Below are 17,120 nucleotides of genomic sequence, written 5' to 3'. Positions count from 1 at the left end.
CTGCATAGCCTGGAACAGAATTTGTGGCTCCTGCCGTATCCAGATCTTTACCTCCAAACCACTGCCCTTCTCTGTCTTCCTAAAACACACTCATCATTCATCTCGTTCCTTCCTCCCAGTTTCTTCATCAGCTGTGCACCCTACTTCCCCCTCCGCTAGTTAATTCCCATTCATTCATTTGAATTCAGCTCACCAAATAAGACTTCTGAGCATTGGACTAGGTCCACTTACCCAGTTACTCTCATAGCATTCTGTCTTCTCCTCTTGTGTTATAATGAAAAAGATGATTTAAATAAGTGGTTTAATATCTATCTTTCCTGATTGAATGGAAGCTTAAAGAAGGTAGGGAGCAAATCTAGTTGGTACTTGTGCATAGTAAGCAACCAGTAGATATTTACAGAATGAATGCATTCTTGTATTGAACTGATGAGGAACAGATGCCCAACAACTTAACTGACCTGGTTCGTGCACAGGGTGCCTGGGACAGTCCTGCACAGACAGCTCAGGTAATGCAAGGGGTCCAGTTTGAGCTCTCAGGGGCAGGTCCAGCTCTCAGGACCTTTTACAAATCATGTGCTGTTTCTCAAATTCCCCTCTGTCAGGATTTTTTGATATCTCTTCTTAAAATCTCACCCCAGATGCTTTGGTTTCTCCAAGACATCCAGCCTTTTTTGGGCTCTATTTTTGCTTTTCTCCTGGAGCAGTAAGAGATGGGGCCGAGAGCTCACTGGGCAATGCAGCTGGACCAGAGTCCAGATTCCCAGAATCTCTCAGTCCCTTATGTTGAACCTCCCTGCCACCTTTGGTGAACTTAAGAAGACTTCACTAGCACAGCAAGAAATTACCTGCCAGTCAGTAGCAGATCGTAAGCAATGGTTTTCTCTTTCAAGTATCAGTTATTCGGGGAAATGCCAAACATCTGAAATAACTTGGAGAAGGTATCATTAATTTGTATCAATTTCTGTAATAAATATTAGCCTTTTTATTATGCTTGCAACAAGTACAAAGTCCTTGTGACTGCACAAATATTCTCTATGAAAAACTCATTTTAACATTATCTTCCCAACAATGAAAGGCTAGGAAACATTTGGGAAGAGAGGTTGACTTTTTAAAATGTCTAGGACACAATTATGAAAAGATAATAAAAAGTTGGATTCCTAACTCATATCATAGCTCAAAATAAATTAAGAATGGAAAAAAATTAAACAAACAACTGTATAAACACAGAAGTTTACAGGAAAGACTAATTTGTTTACAAAAATATTAAAGATTTCCATATAGATACAAAGTATAAGCAAGATTAGAATGTAACCAACTGGGGAAGATTTTTTTCAATACGTAGGACAAAAGGTAAATTTTCTTAATTGACGAGACACTCTTTAAAATCAACCAGACCATTTATTGGACTAACATTGCCTGTTGGATTAAAAGAGTCTGCCCAGCAGGAAGAAGCTCAGAGAGATGATGAGGTTATCAAATAAGCTTCAAATAAAGAAAGTGAAACTTCATTTTCTTTACCAAATAAGCGCCTCACCAAACAAATAAACAATAAACAAAATATCCTAGAAAGGAAAGAAACAGATAATTCACAGAAAAGAAAAACATAGTGATAGATATATAAAATATGCTCGAATAAATAGAATTTAGAGATTGAAGTATTCTTTTGGAAAACACAAAACCTGTAACAATGTCTGATACTCAAGAGGATGTGGAGAACGAAGCACATTCACACTTTTTGGTGAGTGTGTAAATTGGTACATACTTTGAGGGAACAATTTGGCAATTGATATATATATATATATATTTCTTGGCAACGCTGTATATACTCAAAATTCATACAACCTTGCCAAGAAACTCTACTTCTAGGAATTTTTTTGACAATGTATTTTACAGTATATTTACAGCTGAGCACAGAAATGCATATAAAAATGTTCACTGCAGAATTATTTATAATAGCAAAAATTTGGAAAAAAGCCAAGTATTCCTCTTTGGAGGATTAGTTAAATAGATTATGCAGCCTATAACCTTAAGCTAGTAAACAAATACCTTGTAGCCATTAAAAATAATGAGACATGTATTGACTTGAAAAGATATCCTAGTGTGTCATTAAGTTGAAAAAATAGATCAGTACACTTACGGCATGATTTAACTTTTAGAAAGAAAATGAGCAGATATAAATATTTGACTATGCATAGAAAATATATGGAAGGCCATATACCAAACCAGCAGCTACTTCTGAATATGGTACTAATAAAAGGAATGAGGACTTTAACTTTTATAATATTGTAATATATAACATATAATTGTGCTTTTTTTTTTTAAATCATGATTTTAGTCCTTTCTCCTCCCAAAACCACCCTCTATAAACAAATAAGAAATGAAGAACAAAAACAAAAAAAAGAAATTTAACTACTAAAGAGCAGGGATGCTATATTCAGTCAACAATTTAGGTCAACATTTTTTGAATTAATTCTCCGGAACTATTCTTGGAATTCAGCAGAACCAAAAAAAAAAGAAAGAAAGAAAGGAAAAAGAACAAATCATGGAGCTCACAGCTTAGTAGTTGCATATTTCTCTAATCAATGCTAATATTATTAAGTACAATTATTAGGTAGTCCCCCCAAGCCTTGTAGTAATACAAAGGGTAAAGTGATGAACTCTATTTGAGAAAATCAGAGTTTCACATAGAAAATGCTTGCTCTGAATCTTAAGAGTATTAGTTCCAGGACTTGGGGCGAATCCATGTGTCCAGATGGATTTGTGTTACAAGTGAGGAACACCAAGCTTGGGGAACCCACTCTTTTATAACAAGCAATAAACAGGCTTGCTTGTTGTTCCAGAGGGAGACCTTATCCCCTAAGGTGGCTCACTGCAAACACAAACCCAGGATGTGGCTCAGGTAAAGGATGGTCAGGATCTTGGATTCTTGGCCTACCCAGCAAGATGGGGAGGAGAGGAAGGACTCATGGGGGAGTATTCCTAGCAGAGAGTAGGCAGGAAGAAGCCCTCGCAATGGCCTAGGCCATGTGACACAGGCTCTACAGGAGGACGAGCAGAAGTGGGGAGGCAAGTGTGGCAAGAGATGGACCTGGGGAGTTAATCAAGGACCAATACTAATGTTCTCAGAAGACTCAACGTTGCCCTATACAGATTAGGAAGTCATCAAAGGGTTTTTGTTCAATGAGATTGAACTATGCAAGATTGTGGCTTTTATAGGTCAGAAACAGCTGAGTGATGGCAGTTTCATGTCCTTCAACCTAACAGATTTCTCTAAGGCAGCGTGGAAGATGAATGGGGAAGAGGGGAGAGGTAAGTCCATTCATGTCTTTATCTCCATCTTTAGCAGACTGCTGCCTGATGAATATTTTAGAGATTCGATAATGCTTACTGAATGAATGAATGAGTAAATAGTGAATGAGTGAATGAATGAATTAAAATATTGTTTAATAAAACAGGGATATTGGGGTAAGGTTTTGATTCTCTGGAGGATCTATGAAAAAATAGAAAAAATATATATTGGTCTCTGCCCCTAGCTCCTGGTATAACTCTGAAAACCCTTGTAATGTCTGAAATGATGAGAGGATTATGAGCATCTTTCATTCTAGTATTTGGTCTGTGACCCCAGTTCCTGACACAGAGCTCCTAAGTCCCTTGGAATCCCCTAGGTGATAGGAGTGTCATTAATTCCTAATGAGGTGACTCTTCTTTGGCTTCTGAATAGTTTCAAGATGGAAGCATGTTTCCAGAAAGACCAAGCATTCATTAGAAGCTTGGAACATTCAACACCATCTCCTCTCCTCTGGAAAGAGGAGAGGGGCTGGAAATTGAGTTAATGATTAATCACTTCTCTGTGATGAAGCCTTTATAAAAATCCCATTAGTAGAGACCTAGGGGGCTTCTGGGTGATGACCCCATCCTTGTACTGGCTGGGTGACGGGTCCCAACTCCCCCAGGACAGAAGTCCCTGTGTTTGGGATCCTGCCAGACCTTAACCTATGTACCTCTTCACTGGCTGTTCACCTGCATCCCTTATCATATTCTTTATTATATAATAAACTGGTAAACATAAGTAAGTGCTTCCCTGAGTTCTGTGAGTGTTCTAACAAATGGTCAAAACCAAGGATGGGAACCTCCCACGTGTAGCCAGGTCCAACAGAAGGTGTGGGTAACCTGGAGACCCACTACTTGCAATTGGGTCTGAAGTGCGGTGGGGTGGGGGGTAGTCTAGTGGGACTGAGCCCTTAACCTGGGGTCTGCACTAACTCTGGTGGTTAGTGTCAAAATTAAATTGTATTGTCGGACGCACAGACAGGTTCCAGAGAATTGCATGTGTGGGAAACCCACACACCTGGTGTCAGAAGTATTGTGAGCTTGGTGGAGTGTGAGTAAAGGAGAAACACAGGAGAGCTTTTCCAGTTTAGGGCCATTGAAGCCATGAAGGTGAAACCTGGACATACACGGCTAATGTTTATTTCAACCTCACGGAGCTGCTCCATGAAATAATATGCTGCACTTTTCAAAACCAAGATTCTAGAGACTTTGTCCAGTACAGTGGCTAAACTTGTGAACTCTGGAATGAAACTGTCCTAAGTTTAAATCTCAGCTACTTCCAGTGACGTAATCCTTCAGTAGCACAATTTCTTATCTTTTAAATGAGGATGACAACTTGCCCTCCTCTTGGGGTTGTAAGGATTACATGAAATAGACCATGAAATGTGGTTAGAACCATGATTGGGATTATTTTTGTGCTGTAATTATCAATGAAGATTGGTTGAGCCTGGATTTCTTTGAGAAGCACCAGGTGCCTGAAAGGTCTGGTAGAAGATCCGTGGAAATCATCCTGAGTCACTCAGAGTGTGACAGGAGGACAGAGCATCAAGGGCTGGGTCTTGTGCAGGTATGTGCGGGTATTGAAGTAGCTCGGTCTTCTGAGAAGAGCAAGATGTGCATCAGTCATTGGATTGATGAGACCAGGAGGTCTTTCTGAATATGGGAAAAGGCAGAGGTCAAGCGCTAAGGCCCAGAGTCGCAGTGCTCTACGGGGGCTCGAGTTCATCTTCTCCTGAGGTTTCCTCTGGGTCTGGCTGTGGATCGCTGAGTGTGGCCTGACACTGCTTCCTCTGGGCTCCTAGGGGTGAATCTCCCAGGCAGAGACCACGTGCTTTTTTTCATATCCCAGAACCATGGTATAATTATGTTATTTATCATCTTCAGAACAAAATGACATTGACCTTTTCAGGTCAAACCTGCTCAATCAAAGTGAAATGGAAGTTTAGCTATGTGCTGGGCCACCAATTCAGGTAATTCAGGCTGCAGCGTGTTTTACTGCCTGAATAATGTGGCTAGGCTGCTTAGCTGGCCCTAAATTCATCAGATGTCACCTAACCTTTCCCTTGGCTTTATCTGTGGGGTATTTGTTTCTTGCTGATTGATTACACATTCCCATTTTATGGTTTGTTTGACAAGATTATTACTTAATATTTGCTTTTGCCAGTCAGCTTCAGCATTTCAGACCATCCCCCGTCAATGCAACAGAACATTCAATTTGTGCCTTTCCAGGATGAATATTTGGTCATGCTTTGCTGGCCACATGCCTAACCCTTGCAGGTGTTCCTCGGTCCTCCCTGCTCATGCTATCCTTGCTTCCCAGCTCCCGCCCCACACTTCCAAGGATTTGGACGAAGGTTCAGTTTAAAATATTCCTACGTACATAACAGTTTGTCAATGCTTACATTCTTAACTTGTGTTTAGGAGAGAGGCTAAGGGACAGAACCCAGCCCTGCCAAAGTCAATGTGTCCACACATCTGATGACCATCCTGTGGCTTTTCCTGCAGTACGTGCCTCACTGGGAAGGGTGGCAAATCGTTCCTCCTCCATTGTAGATTCCTTTGCAATGAGATGAAAATGGAGGGCTTAGGGCTGAGTAAAAACAAAGAACATAACCTAAGGCAAGCCACGAAGAGGCAATTTCAGAGCCATAGAAATTTTAGCTGAGGCCAAAAGAGATGATTTCTAAGGCTTAGCACAGTTATTGGTCTCTTGCGATGTTAATAGCGTGCTTAAGAGCCAGTACCAAAAAAGGGGGTAATGTCATTTTAACCAAAGGAGTCAGGCTCCCAGGCTTAGTGCTGGCCAAGTGTAAAGAAGAAAGCCTAGCAAAAAATAATTGAGGCCCCTGCGAAATATTTCAATTTTTTTATTGATTGAAGGCAATTATCCCTTAATTGCATATTTAAATGAGGTATTAGGAGGTTTAACTAAGCAATGCCTCTTAATTGCTGCTGCACACTAGGTGTCACAGATTGTGTTTATTTCATATGTTAATTAAAGAGAAAGGGGTATTTTATTTTATTGACTACGAGGTTCTCTAAGGCTGTGTTGTTTAGGACAAAGTACGTCTCAGGTGTTTATCGCACGCTGGGTATTAATATCATCATTAGCGAGAGGTTAAAGTTTTTTAATGAAGAGATGCGTCTCCATTTTATGTGTTTTCAGCCACATAGGCATCTCTTAAATGGGGGAGGGAGAAAAGCGTCAAAATCCATGGAAACAATTATCTTCATGAAAGAAATATCAAGCCCTTTCCTCATCAATCATAAAGCAAAGTGCAAGTTCTGAAATAAACAGGGAAAAGACTACCAAATTATTGAAGAATTTGGATTGTTACAGAAATCTCTAATGACCTGTGGATGTGATGTTTGTATTATGAGCAGCCGCACCGGGCCATGTATGAATGTGTGGGTCGCTGCATTGTTCTGTGTCCGTGCAATGTGTTATTGCCTGTTGGTAATGAGCAGATAGAGATCTTTTATTAAAATATCTGCATTTCTCTTTGAAACAATGCTTGATAGTCTTAGTGAGAAAGATGTCTGCAGACCTGAGCATTTGGATGAGGGTTAATATCTTGCTGTACTGAGTGGGGCAGGAAGAAAGGGTTAAGCATCACTTTCTGTCCAGCTTTCCTTTTTTGTAGTGTAATGCAATGATCATAAGTTATTAAAGCTAAGTTTTTTATTTACAGCTTTCTTAGACTGACCCATCTGCCTCCTCAGAAGGCAAAGAAAATGCAGAATGTGTCAAATAAAAGTGGGTGGATGGGAGGGCTCTTCTTTAGGAACCCCTTGAAACTTGAAAAATCTATTAAGATAAAAGTTCATAGCAAATTAAAGCAAAAATAACATTCAATTGATTTTTTTCCATCTCAGAACTACAGATCCAGAAAGGAATATGTAATAGTTCTATTGCCTATTTACTTATTTATTCATGCACTGACAAATATTTACTGACTCTGTAGGATGTGGTCCGAATTGGGAATATAAGACAGGCAAGAAACACAATGCCCCTACCTGCTGTTGCGGAGCTTCCGGTTTATCAAAGGACAGGGATATTACACAAATGGCCACATGGACAATACTATCGTTTCAAACTTAAGGGCAGCTCAGGGTACTGTAAAGCATCTCATGGGAAGATCAGCCTCCTCTGGGAGGTGGATGGGTAAAAAGAAGAGGTACTCTTAGGTGTAGGTTGAAGCTTAATGAGTTTGGGGATTGCAGGTGGCTAACCAGGACATCCTAACACTGTGCAAACGTTTCTGACCAAAGTTATTCCCTTCACAAAAAACCTCAATGACAATCATTTTATTTATTGAATTTTATATAGATATTAATGATTTTTCCTTAATCTGTAGAAATAATATTGTACATGTTATTGAAATTCTTGATATATACCTGACTCTAGAACTGATGAAAATGTAACCAGGTTCTTTTCTACATTTTCTATAGCCTATAAAAGGCTGTAGATGAAGTTTGTATCTTTCTCTTATAAACAGTCGGTGAACAAATAAGATTCCAAGCAGTTTGTAAAGGTTCAAGCAGGTGAAGAGGGGTAAAATTCTGTAGGAGAAAACTCCCGTCTTGCCTTTAAGAAAAATTTTTGGACTAGTAAAGGGCTTTGTGCTGTGAAGAATAGCTCCAATTTACGGGCTCATGAGCTTATGAGTTGAATTTGCTTATCTTTATGTTATAATCCTTATCTTTATGTTACAGCTCTGGCACCTACACATGTAAGTCTTCACTGGCACAATTTTGAAAAAGTAATTCTAATGTGGTGAATATAAAAAAGTGCTATCAAGGAAAAATATTTTTCTTCCCTGGAATAGAAACCATTATTTAAACTGTTAGATGCCTCAGGGTTCTATTCATACAAAATCCATCCCTGCAGTCAAAACATATTCTTTTCTAAAGATTTCAAATATATGTGTATGTGTGCATGTATTTCTGTGACAGAGACCAATGATTCTCCACGTAGTTATAACAAAATAATCAAATATCATTTTATTTCAGTGCAGGTCTTGATAGGGCCATAGATCTCAAATAAAAATAGCTGTAATGATTTTGGTAATTTTGAAGTGGACCATTTTGCACTCAAAGACTAATTTTGGGTTGGGTCACTGGAAGTGACTCTCTGCAGATTTTTTACCACCAACAGAATGCTACATATCCACAAAAAATAAACTGAAGCTCAGAAGAGAACTGCAAAACATAATCTGTCAACTTCTTTTGCTTTGTAAAGAATGGGCATAAATGGGTTGGTTTAGAAGGAAAAGGGCCAAAGTGACAGGAAAATAATTCAAGCGGTTCTTCCCACTGAAAGGACTTAACTGTTAGGGGGTAAGAAATGGATCATTATCAAAGTTTTCTGAACTTCATCCTTTGCTGTGAATATAGATTTTATGCTTATAGGTCAAACCTATACAACCTATCTTAAGCTTATACAGTTTGGGGGACTTTTATATAAAAACAATGCATAAACAGGTTACTTTGCAAAATTTAAGAAAACATACATGATTTTGTTAGCCGACTGCTGGGGAGCCCTGGGGGATAGAAGCTGCAGGAGGGGCACGGAAGCTGAGCATCTTTGCTTTAATGGTGAGCCCCCCTCTGTCCTGCTGGTCTAGGCACACATATTCTTCTTCGGCACAAAAGCCTCTTAATGTATTTGGTGTAGGGTGGCTTCAATGTTTAGCATCTGTTTAGGAATAGTTTTCTAAGGAAATAGGCTGAATATAAGAAAGTGTGTGCCTGGGGTAGATTAGAATGGTGTAATATGCAGGTAGATCATTTTAGTGTGTACTAAAGAATTTAAATTATAACTGTTTATTGGAATGACAATTCTACTAATAATGTAATGGCTACCAATTCAAATCCAATGATGAATGAATTCTACATTTTAAGATGTTCTTTGATAATCTGTATAGGCAAGAGACATTTTTTATATGTTGCACTTTATATACTCTATTCTTAAAGCACCACGGATATTGCCAACTAGTGCTGTCTTTTTAACAGTTTTGAAAACTGAGTAACCCCAAACTAAGTGAGATGCAAATTGGCACAATATATGATATCAAGGATCTTCTTAGTAGAGAGGGCTGGAAACCGATTCTTGGCTTGATAGGGCAATGGGAAGAAGGCAGTACATTCAAGGAACAGAGCCAAACATTACCCCACACATGGGCAATTTGGAAAAGAGATTCTAGTGTGTAGGGTCCCTGATACTGGTAAGTGCATAAGGATCCCCCACAGGAAGATGTTACAGCCATGGACACAATGTAGAGGTAACTTGCCTTATAATTTTACACCCTCCATTTCTCAAGGTCAAGGGCATGCTGTAAACTAAGCGGTCAGTTTTCCATTTATGTCTTGTACAGTCCAGTGAATGAATGAAAACATGCATTCATTCATCTTCTGGGATGTTGTGGTGAGCAAAACTGATAAGGTCCTACTTTTATCCATCAAATATAAACATTGATAAGTATTGAGTGATAGGCTGTAATAAACAGCATGAAGGAGAAGTGCTGAGTGCTTTGAGAGTATTTGTTTAACAGGGAAACCCAAATGAATGTGGAGTTTTTAAGATTTTTGTGTTTGTGGTGGGCCTTTACAGTTCCATGTTTCAGTGTCTTTCCCCATGAGCCATGAGAAAAGGAAGACGATTAGAGATCCCCATGCACCTGCTCAGTTTGTGCCCGGAGAGCACAGGCGCACGTAGAGACTTGAGCTTGAACTGTCCTGGGAATTGAGGCTTTTGTAGAGATTTTTGAGAAGTTTGAGGTTTAGCTACATCAGAACTAGCCTAGGTTAGCTATTTGGGAGCTGTGCAAGAGTAAGGAGATGGGCAGTTAGAGGAATTGACCTCAAGGGACCTGGCCTTGTTCTGAAAGTCAGGTATTCCCAGTCTGAAAGCAGGTGTGTGTGAAAATGCCAGTTAGAGAAATACCTCTTCTCTATGCTTTTGCTCCTGAGATGATTTCTGCTAGCAATTGAGGCCATGATCTGGACAGTTGGAATGAGTTTTATTTTTTATTTTTTGTTTTTTGTTTTCCTCTGTGGACATTAGCTCTCTGAAAGCAAGCTCTGAGAATTAGAAGTAGAAAACCCCTGTCCACTGAAAGTGAATTGCTCTGGGGCCTTGAGCTGTCCACACTCATTTAAGTGGCTTTCTTCCTGTTTTGAAGCTGTGTCATCCACAGTGTGCTGGCATTTGTCCCCAGGGAGACGAGACAGCTGCTGCAGAGCCAGGCATGACCACCTCACCAAGCAGCAGCACCTCATTAGAACGTGTGCTCCTTGAGGGCAGGACTTGGAACATCTAGTTCATTGCTGTGTCCTCTGTGCCTCAAACCATGCCTGGCACACAGTGGGTGCTTAATATTTATTTGTGGAATGCATAACTGAATGACTGGATTACTCTTTGGTTTGGCACTCTTTCATTTGGAACAAAACTCTAGAACTCAAAAGTCTGTAGCCCTTTCTGTCTTAGAGTAGTACAGTGACTTCAGTTTAGCCCATGTCTAGTTTGGGATAAATGCTTCCCTCCGCCATGTGTTATGGACAATATTGGCCACTATGCACACCGCTTCCTGAGCTTTTAAAAATGGTTGTCTATTTAACGAAGTATTACATAAGCAAAGGCAAGATGAATGTTTACAAATGTCTAACAACAGTGATATGCTGAATTTCAATTAAAAGTGAATTAATTGCAAAAACAGAAAAAAAATACAATGTTCTAAAATATAGCCCACCATAGAAGTTTGAGTCAATCAGCTGGAAATGTTAATCAAATGTCTGACTTAAATCACATTAGCCTCGATGGTTAAGAATATAGACCCCGTTTTAAGAAACTAAATGATCCGTAGATTCTTTAAAATATTGCAGAGGCTAGTGTCCAGTAGTGGGGGCAGGTCATACTTATTGCATTTTTAAGTTTACAGTTTCCAAGTTTATAGGTATGTTTCTTTTTTATTTTTTGACTTAAAATAATGAAATGTTATTACCTTACACTCCCAGAGGTCAGAAGTCTGAATTGAGTCTTACAAGGTTAAAAGGAGTTGTCTGTGGGGCTGTGTTCCTTCTAGGGACTCTAGGGAGCATCCACTCCTCCCCTTTCCCAGCTTCGAGAGGCTGCCCACAGCCCTTGTTCATGCTCTGCCAACAGTTGCCTCACCCCAACTCCCACTTTACTGCAACACATCTGTGGCTCTGACTCCCCTGTCTTCTTTTATAAGGACCTCTGTGATTACATTGGACCCACTGGGGTAATCCAGGATAATCTCACTATCTCAAGATCCTTACTCACATCTAAAATGTCACTTTTCCATGTAAGGTAACATGTTTCGGAGATTAGGATGCAGACATACTTGGGGGGTCATTCTTCTACCTATTCCATCAAACAAAACTTCAAAAAAGCTAGTACTAACAGATCTGGAGGCAGAAATAGATGGCAATACAATCATAGCAGGGGACTTCAACTCCCCACTTTCAGCAATGGAAGCTCATCCAGAGAGAAAATTGAAAAAAGGAGCATTGAACTTGAACCACACTTTAGACCAAATGTACCTAACAGACATACAGAAAGCATCTGTCCAACAATAGCAGAACGTGCATTCTTCTCAAGGATGCATGGAGTGTTATCCTGCATGGATCATATGATAGGCCACAAAGCAGTCTTGGCAAATTTAAGAAGTCTGAATTCAGACCACATATCTTTTCCAATCACAATGGTATGAATCTAGAAATCAACAATAAGAATAAAATTGGAATATCTATAAATACGGAAATTAAACAACAGACTGTTGAACAACCAAGGATCCAAAGCAGAAATCGGAAGGAAAATCAAGAAATATCTTGATACAGTTACAGTTCCACAGGGAATGGTTGCTTAGCTTTTACACTGTGACTTTTACATTGTGACTTTTATGCATTCTTTCAGAGCACTGGAATGCTCTTCTAAAATTGGCCATCTTTCATGTTTCATTCACTGAAAATAAATATTAATATTTTATTTATTCTAATACATTATTGAATTAGTCTTAATCCAGTAACTATTTAGCTTTTAAAAATGTTGAATAATTAGGGAATGCAAATCCAAACCGCAATGAGATACCACTTTGCATCCACCAAGATGACTAACATAAAAAAAGATAGATAATAAAAAGCATTAGAAAGGATGTGAAAATATTGGGACTTTCAACTTCCTGCTAATGGGAATGTAAGTTAGTGTAGCCACTTCAGAAAAGAAAATTTTGGTACTTTAAAAAATGTTGAACATACAGAAATTCTACTTTCAACAGAAATTGAAACATACAACCACACAAAAACTGAAATATGAATATTCATAGCAGTGATATTTACAATAGGTAAAAGTGGAAACAACCTTAATGTTCATCAACTGATGAATGGATAAACTAAATTTGGTCTATCCACACAGTGGAGCATTATTTGGCCATGTAAAGGAGTGGAGTATTGGCACACACCACAGCATGGATGAACCTTGAAAACATTAGGCTGAGTGAAAGAAACAATCACCAAAGGCCACATACTGTGTGATTCCCTTCACATGAAATGTTCAGCATACCCAAATCCATACAGACAGAAAGTAGATTAGCGATTGCCAGAGGCTAGAGAATGGGGACAGACCACTTATGGGCATGGATTTCTTTTTTGGGTGATAGAAATGTCCTAAATTAACTCTGATGATTGCATAACTCTGTGAATACACTAAAAAGTATTAAATATACACTTTCAAAGAGTGAATGTTATGGTATTGTGAATGTTATGGTGAGTTATATCTCAATAAAGCTGTTATAAAAAAAAGATGCTGAACATTCTTACTGTCTAGACTGCAAATTGGTCTTAAGTTGGGAATAAAAAAGATTTGGGAGACTTTTATCTCTACTTTTCTCTTCTCTGCCTCCTCAGAACCTAATTTCTTATTTCTGCTGTTTATATGCTACAGTTCACAGGGAGAGAGAGAATGAGAAAACTAGGAAAGAGCATATGAGCTCTCTTGGAGGCCTCCTCCCTGTTTCTAAGCGAAGTGGCTGAAGTTATACCATGGACATAAAAAATTAAAAACATATTTGCACTACACTCAAAATCAGAGTATGATGGCTTCCCTTGGCACAGAGAAAAATATCAGAATTAAACAAAACAAAATAAAGATAAAATGATACAGCTTTACTAGTATTCAACATATTATGTAGTAACCCTACTTACATATAACTTATAAATATGTATGTGTCAGGGGGCCATGCTTACGAACTTTTTCTTCACAAGTGTGCACAACCAAAAAAGTTGGTAAGTTCAGAGTCCAATCCCTTAACCCTTGGCCCTGTAGGAAACAGGGGCCTTCAAGATTAAGGGCATAGACTTGGTCAAACCGCTTGGGTCACTGGCTTAAATCTATCAATCAGGCTCCAATCAGGAAAAGACCAGGTAGTTCAATAGAGGGAAATTAATTTGGGGAAGTAAGTGCAAAGGTGCTGGAAGGGCTTAAAAATTCAAGACGATATAGTGCGGCAAGTATAAGATTTGCAGCAGGAGAAAGCTGCTACTTGTATTAGGGTTACAGGAACAAGGGGAGAGGGTGTTAAAAAGACTGGGATCCCCTGGGAGTGAGGACGCAGGAGGGAGGGGCTGCCCAACAAGAGCTGGAACCCTGGAGAGGCAGCCCCTTGGGGGAGGGAGGGTACCACCAGTGGGGAGGGTGGTGACTGCTCCCTCCCTGCTGTCCTTTAGTGTCCAGCCAGTGCCACTGTGGCTGAACCCACCCGGAAGTCCCAGGCCAAGGTGCCCAGGATGCTTGGTTTACAGGGATTAGCTTCCCCATGAAACCCAGCTGAGCTGGGGTTGGGTGAGGGGTGAACACATGGCTTACTCCTCTTTAAGAAAAGAATGACAAGCAGTGTGACCTTCATAGGATTATCATGGAAACGAAATGGGATAGCAGGAGACCCTTAGTGCTGTCTGCCACACTCCACAGTATTAGCTAATATCTGGAAGTTTGAACTTAAATCAGAGCACTCTGCATACAGGCACACCTTGTTTGATTGCCCTTTCCAGAGACTGCTTTTTTTTTTAATACATATTGAAGGTTTGTGCACCTCTGAGTTGAGCAAGTCTATTTGTACCATTTTTCAACAGCATCTGTTCACTTCATGTCTCTGTGTCACATTTTGGTAATTATCACATTATTTCAAACATTGGCATTATTACTATATTTGTTATGGTGACCTGTGAGCAGTGATTATGACTCGCTGAAAGCTCACATGATGGTTAGCATTTTTTAGCAATAAATTTTATTTTAAATAAGATATATATAAGGTATATATATTGTTTCATTAGATATGGTGCTAATGCACACTTCACAGATTACAGTATAGTATAAACATAAATTTATATTCACTGGGAAACCAAAAAATTCATTTGACTCACTTTATTGTGATATTTGCTTTATTGGGGTGGCTTGGAGCCCAAGTCACACAATATCTCTGAGATATGCCTGTACTTGGAAACTTGGGATTCTAAAATATCATCTGATCATTATAAGAAATATTAGTGACTTAGAGTACTTTAGTGGAATTCTTTTATAAATTTTAATGTTGAAAGAAAATTTAACACTGATACAATAGGTTAACTTTATTACAATGGTAAGAAGAAACAACCAAGCCTTAGGCAAGTAATGGCATAGTGCTGAGTGCAAACCGGGAATCTGGAGACCTGGATGTTCACCCTAGGTCATTGGTAACTGGCTGTTTGACCTTGGGACTCAGGACCTAACAGGCTTTATTGTTGAAATAAGTGTCCTCAACTAGATGATCCCCAGTTCCTTCCTTCCCAATATTGCAGATCTCTGACTAATTTATATTCAAAGGCATCTTGGGCTTGCAGAGTGTTTCCAATGCACTTTCTCCTTTATCGCTCCATGTGATCCTTACAACATATTCATGAGGGGGAAGGACAAGCACTGTTGTTCTTCGCGGTTCTCAGCTGGGGAATCCAAGGCTGGAGACAATGATTTGTTCAGATTACAAAACAACTCAGTGGCAGAACACTCCAAGTGTTCTGATGTTATCTCCTCTCGTGCCAAAAATGTGTACATAGCTGTGGAGGCTGCAGAGGAATGGGCCACGCTCTACAGCAGGCCTCTGTTTTGACCATGTGACCTCATGGATAGTCCACCTGCATATTAGGTAATGACTCCAAGCTGCACTCTTAGAATATGACATGGATGTGAATATTTAACAGTAACACCACAGTTATTTAGCCCATTTTGAGGTGATACACTTTGTTGCTGTTTTTATTAAATGCACTTGCCGGAAGGAACCATGCAGAGCAGCAAAGGCTGTTATTACACTTGTGGATCAGAATGACAACTATTTTGCTGTTTTTTTCCTTCTGAAGTCAGAACTGTTGAGTTGTGACTTAAAATCTGAGACTTCCCTACTTTTCAAGATAATTTTTAAAGAGAAATCGGCTACGTTTGCCACAGTAGATTCAAGGAAAATACTTTCACATTTATTGTTACTGAATTCAATGAATATTAGTTTATATATCATGCATTCCATACAGTAAGTTAAAAATTACTTGCTTTGAGTACATTAGACATTTAAGTTCTAGTTGTAGTTGGCTGATCATTATTTTTATGCAAATATAGAAGTGATATCATCTTGATATTCTTAATGCCCTATGTGAAGGAAAGTCTCAATTATTCCCTTAGTTTCTCTTTTGTTCTATCTCTTCCCTTTAAACTTTCCCTACTGACCCTGAAATTATTGGTAAACCAGCTGTTTCTTTTCTGGGTCTGGTTTTCTTTATTATTCTTACATCTTGTTGTTCCTATTGTTGAACTGGAAGTTGGGAATGTGGGTGCTCAGGAACTCTCCATCCACTTTGTGTGTTTTGGTTGCTAAGTCCATGCTACTGCCATACTGCCTGCTTATTAAATCCTGGTTAAATGGTAGATAGATGCTGGGCATGAGAGGGAAGGAGAGGGGAAGAAACTCTGGAAATACAAAGAGGAAGTGCTGTGTGGCAGGAAGAGCCAGGTAAGAAATTGTCCTTACCTATGGAATCTTATCACTGGGCAAATGCCACAAGAATAACAGCCTCAAGTCACACAAAAATGGGGAAGGGACAAACTTGCTAAAAGAAAAGGGAAAACTGGTCTACTTAACCAGCTTATCATTCTTTTCATTGTTCATCTCCCAGCCTGGTAGGCGTTTTGCCCATCTAGTTTGTGGGAGCAAAACAAGTCCTCATCTTTTTGTTGTTTTGTTTTGGTTTTGTTTTTTGCTTTTTAGGTGCTGTGCCTTGGGTAGATAATATTCTCTGAACCAAGAATAAAGGCTTGACCTATACTTTGGAAAAGAAATGTGGCTCTCTAATAGCCTCCTTATGTTAGAGAAGAAAGGATACTGAAAACAAGCCGAGTGGGAGCACGCAGACCTTAGGGTGAGGAGCTCTCGTGATGATCGAGGCTTTCAGAGCTGCGGCTGATGTCACAGCCCCTGGAGGCCAGCGTACCTGCTGGGGATCCCTCACTTGGGCCGCGGGGCTCCTACTGACTCCAGACCTCCAAACCCTCTCAAAAAGATACGTTGAGCTTGAGAGGTGATCGTGGGGTCTGAGAAGAATCTGATCCCTAAGAATGAAGTCTCTGATCTGGCCCAGGATCTGCATTTTTAGGACAATATCTGGTAGGCGATCAAAGAGCTTACCTGTGGTGTAAAGCCTAGCAAATCTGTGCTCCGTTATTGGCACAACCTGGGCAGTCAGTCCCT

The sequence above is a fragment of the Manis javanica genome, chromosome 9 (assembly GCF_040802235.1).
Source record: "Manis javanica isolate MJ-LG chromosome 9, MJ_LKY, whole genome shotgun sequence".
NCBI lineage: Eukaryota > Metazoa > Chordata > Mammalia > Pholidota > Manidae > Manis > Manis javanica.
This window is presented reverse-complemented; position numbering follows the sequence as displayed.